The sequence below is a fragment of the Podarcis liolepis genome, assembly GCF_965112155.1.
Source record: "Podarcis liolepis genome assembly, chromosome: 9".
Classification (NCBI taxonomy): domain Eukaryota; kingdom Metazoa; phylum Chordata; class Lepidosauria; order Squamata; family Lacertidae; genus Podarcis; species Podarcis liolepis.
Genome location: NC_139564.1, coordinates 38,597,416 through 38,610,066, shown reverse-complemented (window position 1 = coordinate 38,610,066; position 12,651 = coordinate 38,597,416). Strand labels below are relative to the sequence as shown.

General features: G+C 39.2%; 1 protein-coding gene and 1 long non-coding RNA gene across 7 annotated transcripts in view; both read right to left on the bottom strand.

Moving 5' to 3' along the window:
• LOC310714680 overlaps nucleotides 1-12,651 on the bottom strand; it is a 181,094-nt gene that overhangs the window by 69,524 nt on the left and 98,919 nt on the right. The window lies entirely within an intron of this gene.
• DCLK2 (doublecortin like kinase 2) overlaps nucleotides 1-12,651 on the bottom strand; it is a 77,667-nt gene that overhangs the window by 60,407 nt on the left and 4,609 nt on the right. The window lies entirely within an intron of this gene.

Here is a 12,651-nt window from a genome sequence, read left to right as displayed (position 1 = left end):
ATCCTTTGTATGCAAGGCAGATCCTCTGTCACTGAGTAGTAGTGCTTGGCCGTAACTACCTGGAACAGAAAGTCCTCCTTATAATCCTTCCTGCCCAGGAAAACAAATCATCACCCTAAGTAGATATTGCTACATGCAGTTCAGTGGCTCATGACAAGGGTCAGCCTCAAACTACCCACAGGTTTCCAGCTGGAGCCCCTGTAGACGGTAGTACTATTAGTGTAGTTTCTTGAAATGGAACAGCTAAGAGAGAGGTAGCATGCAGATACAGTGGTACCTCGGGTTAAGTACTTAATTCGTTCCAGAGGTCTGTACTTAACCTGAAACTGTTCTTAATCTGAAGCACCACTTTAGCTAATGGGGCCTCCCGCTGCTGCCATGCCGCCTGAGCATGATTTCTGTTCTCATCCTGAAGCAAAGTTCTTAACCTGAAGCACTATTTCTGGGTTAGCGGAGTCTGTAACCTGAAGCGTATGTAACCTGAAACGTATGTAACCTGAGGTACCACTGTACTTAACAAATCAATCCACACAAACACAAAACTGGAAAGGAATTCAAGTTCACTGGTGGAGCATCTTGGTTTATTTATTTATTTATTTATTATTATTATTTTCTATATGCTAGTAGTAACACCTTGAACTTGGCCTGGTGGAAAGCTGGCAACCAGTTCAGATCTCTGAACACAGGTATTATATGCTGACAAGGTCTCACTCCTGTAGGGTTCATGCTGCAGCACTCTGCACTCTTCCAGATCAAGTGCGAGGGAAGCCACACACAGAACACATTGCAGTAATCAAGTCTTGAAGTAACCAATGCATGAACTACTATAGCAAGGACTTTCCAGTCTAGGAATGGCTGTAGCCGTTGAACCTGTTGCATTTGGTAAAAAGGTACTTCTAGCCACTGAAGGTATCTGAGCCTCCAGTGCCAGAGCTGGATCCAAAAGCACTTCCAAGCTGCAAACCTGCTTCTTCAGGGGCAGTGAAACCCCACCCAGGGTAGGCAACTGACCAATGTCTTGAATCTGGGAAGTACTCCCCCATAGTGCCTCCTCCCCCTTGCCAGGATTCAAGCTCATGTTGTTTTTTCCTTATCCATTGTGTCCAGGCAATAGCCCAGGGACTGCACGGCCTCTCCTGATTTAGATGTTATGGAGAAATAGAGCTGAGTGCCATCAACATACTGATGGCACCTCACCCCAAAGTTCCTAATGATAACTCCCAATGGCTTCCTGTAGGTATTAAATAGCACTGGCAATAAGACAGCCGCCTGCGGCACCTCATAACATATAAAGACAGTCTTCCAATGCTACTTTCTGGATTCGGTTCTGAAGGCAGGATTGGAACCACTGTTATGCAATGCCCCCAATTCCCATTCCTGAAAGCTGGTCCAGGAGGATACCATGGTTAACGGTATCAAATGCCAATGAGAAATCAAGAAACAGAAGCACTTCCCTGGTCCCGCTCTCTGCAGAGGTCAGATCAGGATGATCAAGTCAGACTTAGTTCCATGGCCAGGGCCTGAACCCAGAATGGGATGGATCTAAATAATCTGTGTCTTCCAGAAACACCTACAACTGTCCCACCATGGCCCTCTCCATCACCTTTCCCAAGAAAGGGGTATTGGCAACTGGCCAAATGCTGTTCTAATTCAAAGGGTCCAAAGCCAGTTTCTCTAGGAGTGGTCACACCACTGCCTCTTTCAATGCAGTACAGACCACCCCCTCGTGTACTATGGCATTAACCACATTCTGAACACAACCATACCCTCTCTGTTTGATAAGCCAGGAGGGGCAAGGGTCGAGGGGGCTCATAGTCAGGTGCATTGTCTCCAGCACCTTGTCTGCTTGGCATGCAGAATGTCCCAGGTTCAATATCCATCAACTCCAGGTTGGAATGGTAGAGTTTCCTTCCTGAAATCCAGGAGAGCTACTGCCTGTGTAGAAAACTGAGTTAGATGGACCAACAATCTGACTCTCTTCCTGTTACAGATTTGCTTTCCATTCTAGAGATTTCATTCTTTTCTACCTGCTTCTTGCCTGGTGTAGCTGCAAGGCCCATAACTACTCTGAGCTCAACACCTGTATCGGCTTGAGAGGCGCCTTTGGTGGAAGATTTGAGAGATACCTATCTCTCTGACCTGTTTTAATAAAGTTATTTCTTTCTATGCAATGGAAGTACATGGAAAAAGTACTTGCGAAAGAAGATAAAAGGATTATGTTGAGCCATTTAAGTTTTTAAGAGTCACTTTCCCACACTGTTTTGAAACTTATAAAAGGGTAGCATATGAAAACACAGATCAGATATAGATAGTAACCTCCTCCTCTGATTGCATCACATGATTTATTTATTTCAGTCTGTATCTCTTACACTCCCTAAGGTTCATGATGTGCAGCAAGTTTAAAAACAGACTGAAAAGTACTCTTAAGATTTAGAAGTTATAGAGAAGCAGGGCCTGCAGAAACCATCATTTGCAGTACCCATTATAAAATGCAAAATACACAGACTCCAAAGATCATTTTGAGAACATTATTCTCACATTTACCATGTTAGCTTGAGTGTGATTAAGTTCCAAGTTGGTCTTGAGTCGAATAGTCATGATGGGAGTTGTGAAAAGACAATGTCTACAAGGTATGAACACATTAGAGCTGCACAGTGTTTCCAAAGCTTAAAACTAGCCCTTAGCTTACACTTAAAGTACCATAATGTAGCAGGGAAATGCAAACCTTTGGAAATTTCAGCTTTTTAATCCTCCACAAGAATACAGTGCTGCATTCTGCATCTTTTAGCAGTCATGGAAGGGTAGTTCCACACACAACACATTCAGTAGCTAAGCCCAGGTGCTACAGAAATATGAATGACAGCTGCCAAGTACACATCCATAAGAACTATTTACTTCTGCATCTGGTGATAAAGGTTGCACAGGGCTTCTGTGCAAACAACTAGCCAAGAAGTGCTTCAAGTCTACCAGCTCAATGTCACTCATAAAGCTATCCCAATTCAAGGTCAAAAGTTCTTCCAATTCCATTGTAAATATACTTACACTATATATTCATTTTTAACCTTTTTGGCAGTAAGGATTGTCAGCTGTCTTTTAGTTCTCATAGTAGTACTTCATTCCTATTTACATACATAAATGCATTGCCTCTTTTAGCTGCCTTGCCTTCCAACTTTTCCGCTTTTGTCAATATCTATGACATCACCGGCTAAACCTGTATGTTCTCAAATAGTCGCTTCACATACTCGGCCTCCCAAGTACCGGTATATAAGCCACCAATTTAGCTCCTTGTGAAATCACTGCTTCAAAATATTCTGCAGATATTATCCATACCCACAAAAAAATGTTTCAAAGAGATGTTTCCACATATAAAGGGGTGGTTCCATTTTATTTGATGTTGTCATGTATATTATCATCACATGGACTGTCAGGTTTCACGCACATCTTGCCAACAAGCTTTGCATCCCAAAATACAGACATACAGTGGTACCTTGGGTTAAGTACTTAATTCGTTCTGGAGGTCCGTTCTTAACCTGAAACTGTTCTTAACCTGAAGCACCACTTTAGCTAATGGGGCCTCCCACTGCTGCCGCGCTGCTGCTGCGCGATTTCTGTTCTCATCCTGAAGCAAAGTTCTTAACCCGAGGTACTATTTCTGGGTTAGCGGAGTCTGTAACCTGAAGCGTATGTAACCCGAGGTACCACTGTATATTTTTGTTACCATAGAATAATGTAAACAATTGTAAAGATACAATCCTATACTTACTTGGGAGCAAGTCCCATTGAATTTGGTGAGGCTTACTTCTAAATAAATTTGTACATGAATGTGCTAGAGAGTATTCTCTTATGTTTGTGTGTGCCTGAATTTAAATTTTCCTTATGCAATCTTTTTAATGTTTTTGTTTAAATCATTGCTCCTTTTTCTTGATTTGCTTTTCTTTCATTCAAAAACCTTTCTTTGACATACAAAGTTTTGCTCAGACCTCTATGGATTGGATCCAGAGTTAGCTATGCTTAAAGCGAAAACCACTGAAAATCAATGCAACTTAAATTACTCATACTTAAATCCCAATGATTTATAGGTCTACTCAAAATGATGATGATGTCTGGATTCAACTCATTATGTTTGACATTACCAAAATAAAATAATAATAATAATATAATAAAATAGCAAGTATTTTGCATCAGCCACAAACTCCTGCTTATAAATGCTACCAAACTGAAAGTAAAGAAAAGTGTAAGGTGTAAATGAGAGAGAAGCCCTGCTAGTGAGTCTGGAGACATAATGAAAGTTTAGAAACACATCAGAATGATCCCAAGAGGGAAAAGCAGTCAAGGTGACTTGGAAGACTCTTTGGACCATGATATCCATAATCACTGTATTTCCTGTGTATTTCCATTTCAAACAGCTCTGTCATTAGCAGTCCCCAAACATATCCAAACATAAGAACAGAAATGCCACTACATTGTCAGAAGCAGGGATGAATGAGAATTTCAATTTGGTATGCATTTAGAGCAGACTCTTATCAAATGTGCACGTTCTAAAACAATGTATGAACTGAAACAGAGCCACCCTTCAAAATTTGCACATATCTAAATTTGGTGATGCAGTTCGGCAAGTGAGCAATGTTTTGCAAAACTACATATATTAGGGTGAACATGTGCAGAAAAATTAATTTATTAGTGAAAATATCATACAAAAATCTCTTTTTTAAAATAAAAAACCCACAAATAGCTGCAAAATGTGGATGATTGAGTTTAGGATTGTGCACCTGTGAAACTGAGAAAACCAAAATTGACAGATCTTTCCATCCCGAATCAGAAGAAAAAGCAAACTTGGGTATCAATAGGACAATCACCTGACTCCAGATTGCACCCAGCAGTCCATCTTACACACTTAGCAGGCAATGTCCCAAGAGAAGTGTATCGGAAATCTAAGCAATAACTATTTTACACATTCTGAAAACTGTATGCCAACTATGTTGAACAACTCAGCAGATGTCAGGCAAATATCTGCCAAGCATATTGACATTTCAGCAATACTTTATGTTCAACAGTATGAAAGATTACTAAGGTATCTAAAAGGATTAACAGTTAATATCCTCTGTCAATGTCCAACCAATATGCACATCAACAACCCTACCACAGACCTGACACTACATTAACTGATATAGGTCTCAGAGGTGGATTTAGGGCAGTCTGACTGGTTGCACTTAGTGGCGAAGCTACCTGCTCCAGCACCGGGAGCGGTGTACATCCAGGGGCATGGCTGACACGCGTCCCAGGGAGCGTGGTGCGCATCCTGGGGTATGGTGTGCCACCCGCAGGGGGTGTGGCATGTGTTGGGGGTGCGCGATGAGCACTGAGTGTCCCGGGCGCGGGGGCGATGTCACCTCCCCGGATGGTACCCAGGGCGAACTGCCCCCACCTTCATCCTCCAGCACTGCACTAGGAGCCAACCCTATAGAGCACTGCGTAGTGAACTGAGCAGAATGGAAGGTGAGCGGCAGAGAGGAAATGAATTTTGGCTTCATGCAGAGCACCGTTGAAATTTGATAGACCAAAGTCTGTCCCTGTAAGTCTAGCAATCAAATAATAGACAACTGTTACCGAAGCTACAGTGATAGTTGAACAATGTAAAGGAGTTATGAAGGAAAGTCAGCACTAGTGGTAACAAAAAATCTAGGTCACAACCCTATTCCTACATATGTGGGGTTAAGCACCATTGAACTCAGTTATACTTATTTCTAAGAACAGTGCAATCCTATATGGTTTGAGCATAGTCCCCCAAACATATCCTTTGTATCTGTGGGTAAGATTAATTAAAATGGATTAATATGCATGGGTGACAATAAAGTTGCCCAATTTTTAAAATGTAGTGATTTCTCAGTAATAATAGTTCAGATGCATAAATCTACTTGACGCCATGCACGCCAAAGCACTCTTGGACAGAATTTTACACATTCTAGGCCCTGTAGAGAAAGTTAAGTGATAATTAATAAGGAGTGCTGAAATGATTGTCCATCATTTTATAAGCCAGAGTGCTTGGATTTAAGACAGACTGGTTCCATTAATGCTTATAGGGCTAAGTTTACAAAAATCCAATCGTTTAAGTTTAAATGGATTGTAGCGAGTACTCAGTTAATTATATTTATTTCCAAATGGTACTTAGCTGTTATTTATATGAAAGCACCTTGGAACACGCACTTGTGAGACCTTAAACATTTGCAACTAAGCTGAATAATAAGATAAAAATGGGAAGAAAAAACTTTAATAAGGTTTATGCAGTTGTATATATCATCACATTTGTTTCAGTTCCATGCATTAAGAGTCTTCGATTTGCAAGGCTCTCCTAGTAGTATTTCAACTCTGAAACATTGTAAACAACTGACTTGCTTGGATAAGCTAGCAAGTCAAATCCTTATGGGACAGGTTAAGAGAAGTGCAAATTACGATAATCACATAAAGCAGGGTTGCAGCCCTTTTCACCTTGGAAAAAATGCCAGGCTGATATTTCAGACATAAGTGTAAACTATGAAAAGACATAACTATCTGAAGCTGCAATCCTATACCCAGTTCCCTGGGACTTACTTTTGAGTAGCTATGCGCTGAGGATTGCACCGACAATTTTATCACCTCTGAAACAGGTGACTGTGTTAGTTTATACTGTAAAGGGAAATTGCTAGCATTTGGTTCCTCTCCCTGCCCCCATACTATAGAACACAAATATTATGTTATGCTCCAAGGGAAACCTGCTTATTCCTGACCATATTTTATATATCTTGTGCACATAAAAACAATTAATTTGATTATATAGTTTATTACACAGTAGATGCTGTAGTCTGCATAAACATTCCAGTGGTTTTTAAACATATGATTTTAATCTCAAAGGTTCTTCACTTTCAGAACAAAAAACAAAAACAAAAACCCCTGATGCTGCACTTATTAATTCCCCTCAGAAAGCTAGCATCAATTTGCAGAAATAATTTCTCTCTTGGGCTATACTCAACATTTATGCTTTTGCTAATGAAATATTTTTATGCATTGGTTACACTGGGTTCAATGATGCTAAGAAATGTGTTATAGGCTTGCAAGGCAAATTTAAGCATGGCAGATGATTTAGCCATACATTTCAAATAAACAAGTGTATCTTCAAATAGGAGATGAAAGGTCCTCCGTCCAAACCTATTTAGATATTCTTAGTTTTTTTATGGTTCCCATTTCCAAAATCTCTCATGAAGTGATTTTTTTCTATCTACCACTCAGATACATTTACAATTTGCTGGAGAACTAGTAAGTTTTTGCATATGAGTGTTTGCAAAAGTTAGGTTTTAGATTAGGCAAGCCATTATCCACTTACATCATTATTGTGAACAATATCCCAAATTGCCACATGTAGCAATATGCTTGTAGAAAGTAAACAAATAATATTCAAATGTATCCCCTTTAAATAAGTAAAGTGCACAAATTTGACACTCAAGTGTCAACTATGGGTATTATATGGACTCAAATATGTACTAAGGCTCAAGACAAAACCAAGTACAGTGGTACCTTGGTTTACGAACTTAATCCGTTCCAAAAGTTCATTCTTAAACCAAAGTGTTCTTTCCCATAAAAGTGGGGGGCTCAATTTACAAATGGAACACATTCAACAGGAAGCTGAACATGTTCTGCTTCCAAGGCAAAGTTCACAAACCAAAACACCTACTTCTGGGTTTACAGCGTTATTAATCCAAGTTGTTCATAAACTAAGCTGTTCTTAAACCAAGGTAGCACTGTTTGAGTACTACAGAAGTAGTGTACTAATAATACACTGTTAATAACCATCTGAAACGAGCCAGACTATCCCGAAGGAGTGCCTGCCATTCTGTTGAAGCATTTTGGCAGAAATATGAAGATGTTGACAGTTTGATATTTACAATGCATATATATCAGCTAAAGATGTAGGATGATGCTGGCAATTTTTGACTTACGTCTTTTTATGCAGAGATATAGCTACAGACAAATAAATCAATTTTGAGATGTTATACAATCTTTGTTCCTACCACCTGCCCCTATGATTAGAATATTTACATATGGACTCCCTTTCCTGCACCAAGAGGATTGTATTCAGTGACATGAGATATTCCAGAGTTCCACCGTAAAGAAATTGTAAAAAAAATATATTCAGGAACATTGCTGGCTTTTATTCATCCATACAATATTGCATCCTATAAAGAGCATGGATTAGATAAGGTACAAAAATACTGTGGTTTCTGAAAATGAGGGAGAAACAGAAACAAGTGTCTCAACAATACTGCATATGACTCGTCAGGCAAAAATTAATGTCACTAACACTAGGGAGTTTCTTGTCAAAAATATTGTTGACGCCATCTGCCACTGAATTAAACATTAGGAGCATCTTACGACAAAGAGCGAAAGTTGCCAATGGAGGTATGCTAATGTTCTAGTAACACAACCAATTTGAAACAAACCTTGCATTTCACTCCCAATATAAATCATACACATACAAATGACTGACCCTCAACATTAGCAAGACATGACTCTATTCAGACCTGTTTTAAATTGAGCAGAATGTCAACTAGTTATTCTTGTTGGTTTCCATCTTTAGTAAAATGGTGCCTCATCATAATATGCCAGCACATGAGGATGTTAAGTAGTCTAGAGAAACATACACAATACTTCTGGAAACACCATCTGAAGTAAAAAAAATAAATTTTGAAACATATATCATCCCACTTTCATCATCTCATTGTCATCTGTAAAGCTTCAGGCTGTGCTTACACAATGAATTCCTTCTGCTTAAAGAAGCCACTTCAATCGCTTAACAATCAAACTCCTATATTTTACAAGATTTAAGGAACAGGAACACACATTTCTCCTTAAACACCTTGTCTGCTCATCTCTTTGTTTTCTCTCTTGAGTTTCTTTAAGATTTATTAAATGGCCAAGCTACCCTAAGCAGAAGGCTTTAACAACAACAACAACAGCAACAGCAGCAGCAGCAGCAACAACAACAATTAATAATATGCATATTATGCATAGACCGTAGCATCACTGTAGTCCTCAATGCCACTCACTTGCTGCAGAAAGGTAAAGATGTTTTGCTTTGCCATATTAACATGATTATATTTTTCCCTAGTCAACCAACAGAAGTACTAACATGCTTCTTTTTCTCTCTATAAGTAGACTGTTTCTAACAAGAACATAAGAAAAGTATACTGGATTAGACCTATGGGTCAATCAGTATGAGTCAATACACTACTTAGTTATCAGGGTTAGAATCATCCTTAAAACAGAAGCAAGAGACTCCTGTAGCATTTTAAGGGCTGATACATTATTTGTTTATTAAATTTATTAGTTGCTTTTCTTACAAAAGGAGCTCAAAGTGGCTTACAACAGCAAAGCAACATAAAACACCATAAAACAAAACAAAACAAAAATAATATTGAAGGCAATCACGTTCATAGAAGGTGGGATTAAAGCCTTCCTTCAAGGAGGCTGCAAAAAAGTTAAAAGCCTGATGGGAAATGTTGTTGCCTGGCATCTCAAGATATGTAATGATGGCATGAGCTTTTCCCACTTTATCAGATGCTACAAGATACAAGCCCTTGCACTGCCATTATCTACACTGTAGAACTCATTAGAAACAGCTCCCCCCCAAAAAAAAAATCTAGTGTTTCCTGTTGAAAGCTACAATAACAGTTTTTATTGATTTCTGAGACTGTTGCAGTGTTGACTGCAGCAGTTCTGCTTTCACAGCTCTCAGAGTTCCCTTTCTATTTTCAGTACCCCAAGAGATACACCTGTCTGAGCAGTGAAGCTTTAAGGACAGTCAAAAGATTTCCTTCCTTAGACTAGGAATTATGTATCAAGACATATACTGAAATTTAGTTTTCCTACAGGATACAAATGTTTTTAAGATCTCATGCTTTCTGAGTTTGCAGGATGCAAGAGAATGTTCCTAGAAAATACTAACTAGTGGTTTAACATAATGTATTAGCACTAATTTTGCTCGTATGTATTTTTTTCTTGATCACCCCAAGATAATCCCCTACATGAAACTTACAACTAAGCTCCCACATTTAAAGAATATAATAGTCAAACTGTTACTACCTTATTTGTTACTTCAGAGGCAATTCAACTGCTGGTTTTTTTTTAAGGAGGTTATCATGTCTTTTACCAGTTAGAAGACAGATTCATGACAGTTTAAACTAGTGTCCAGTCATTTTAACAAGACTGAAAGCTGTTTGTGAACAACAAAACAGCACACATTATATCTGAATATGAATTAATGATGTGCACAAGTTGTGAGCCACAATATGCCAAATCTGTCAGTCTAATAGTAAGTATTTAATTGGTCCCAAAGTTTTTTCTTGATTAATGAGTATCAGAGCAACCTTTTTTTGTTAAAATATGAAATAATGCTTCATAGTACTACTACCCATTAGAGAAAAGAAATTTCCCCATATGGCTTATCAATATGCCTGTTTTTAATGGCGTTCATCCATGCATTTGGTGTCTCTACAGATGCCAAGTATATTGGCAGATCATAGTACTAGTGAATAAAGACTGAGACATGAAATCAACATGACATCTTCTTAGGTTATCTGAGATATCTCATAACTTGGGAAATTGTCCCTTTGCCCAAAAGAACCACCTAGGGATAGGATACAAGAATAGAAGTTGAATCAAAATCTGCATATAAAGAAAATCACTAACAATCCACGTAGGAAGTGAGGATCACAGTATCTGGAATGAAAAGGCATTGTTGCACATTTCTTTCTAACCTATTCAACTTATTATGACAATATCCAATTGCAACATGTTAAAGTTAACTATAAAAAAGATGAAAAGATTGCTTTACCATTGCAACCATTAGAGTAAAATATAAAGGAAGGTACTTTTATTGCAAATATTCTATTTGTAGATAAATATGTACATTAGATGAGGTGTGAGTTGAGTGGTCAATGTGCCTTATAAATGGCCATTATGTACATTCAATACACCTCATGGAATGTGACATAATCTGTCCATGAGAAAATTATGCATGTTTTATTGTCAATATACATGTTCCGCAACTATTGTTGAAGAATGTGCATATTATTTTCAAGAAATACACCCTTTGCTTCTATCTCTAGCTCAGAAGTAGGGCTGGTTTTCAACACTGCAATATATCACAATATCTGAAATAAGGAAGGAACTACACAGAGGCGAACAGGACAATGTCCTGGCAACTGCGACTACTTAAGGGTCTAAAACTGATAAATGATATTATCATCATTTCAGCAGCACTTTCAGCAGCAGGCAAGCCAAAATGCATCCAAATGAGACTTTCAGGCTTACCTACCAAATGGTGGTATTGATTTCAGGCTTACCTACCAAATGGTGGTATTGAGGACAAAGTACCTGCCACCATTGCAAGGCCACACAGGCCACCACTGCTGACAACACCATTACAAGGCCTTGCAGGCTGTCACCGCTTTTGCCACTACCACAGGTCCTTGTAGGCCACCACCAAGACAAGGCCTCTTAGGCTGCTGCTTCTGTCAACACCGCCCTCTGCTGTGGCAAGGCTTCACAGGCTGCTGATTATTGTGCCACTACTGCCAGGCTGCTACTGCTTCTGCCCCCCACCCTGGCCATTGCTGATTCTGCTGCTGCCAAGCTGCTTCTGCTACCTAGCAGGCCTGCTGGCAGTCCCATATTATTTGTATTCACTATGACTTATCTCCGTACTTTGGACTGTCCTGAATACCACCAAGTATACCAAAAGTTCTCTTGGGATGCATTTTGAATTGCCTGCTGATGAAACTGAGTGTGTGATGATTAATAATATTGTCATTTATCCATTTAGACCCCTAAGTAGTAGCAGTTGCCAGGACATTGTCCTGTTCGCCTCTGTATAGCTCCATCCTTATTTCAGACATTGTGGTAGATTGCAATATTTAGCTGGTGATATTGTGAGGTTTAGCTGCTGATAACATTGCAGTGTTTAGTTGGTGAGTTATCGCAAAGTTTAGCTGGTGAGTTATTTTGATGATGAAAACCAGATATCACCTAGCCCTTACACACATTGTGATTCATGATATATTGCCAGCTCAAATATTATGAAACAATTAGCACTATGTGAACTTCAAACCAGTTTTGGATGATATATTGATATATCACCCAGCCTTACTCAGAAGTAGGCAACCTGTTGCTGGAAGGCAGTCAACCATCTAACTCTGTGTTACTTGTAGTGTGCCTTTCTGCTGACCTAAAACATTGTGCAGCTGTTCCTGCTGAGAGAGGTGGGGGAAGATTTGATCCTCCTCTCTCCTTCTAAGCAGTGATGAAAAAGAAACAGAGTTGCAGATACAGTCACATCTGCATTCATAGTGGGACTCCATTTACATGCACTTGCACATACATATTACATATAATAAAAATGTAACTGCACTGGAGGATTTGTAGTGCTGCATCACAGTCCTTGATTTGCATGTAGTCAAGAGTGTAGTCCCCATTGGAGGATTTGTCATACCTCATCACAACCCTCAATTTGCATGAAGTTGGGATGGGGTAGGGAAGTGAAAGAGAAGGTGTGTTGGAACAACAGCAGAGGCTGTGGCATAGGAGTAAGAAGAGAAGGTCACTGAGAAGGGGAAAGTGATG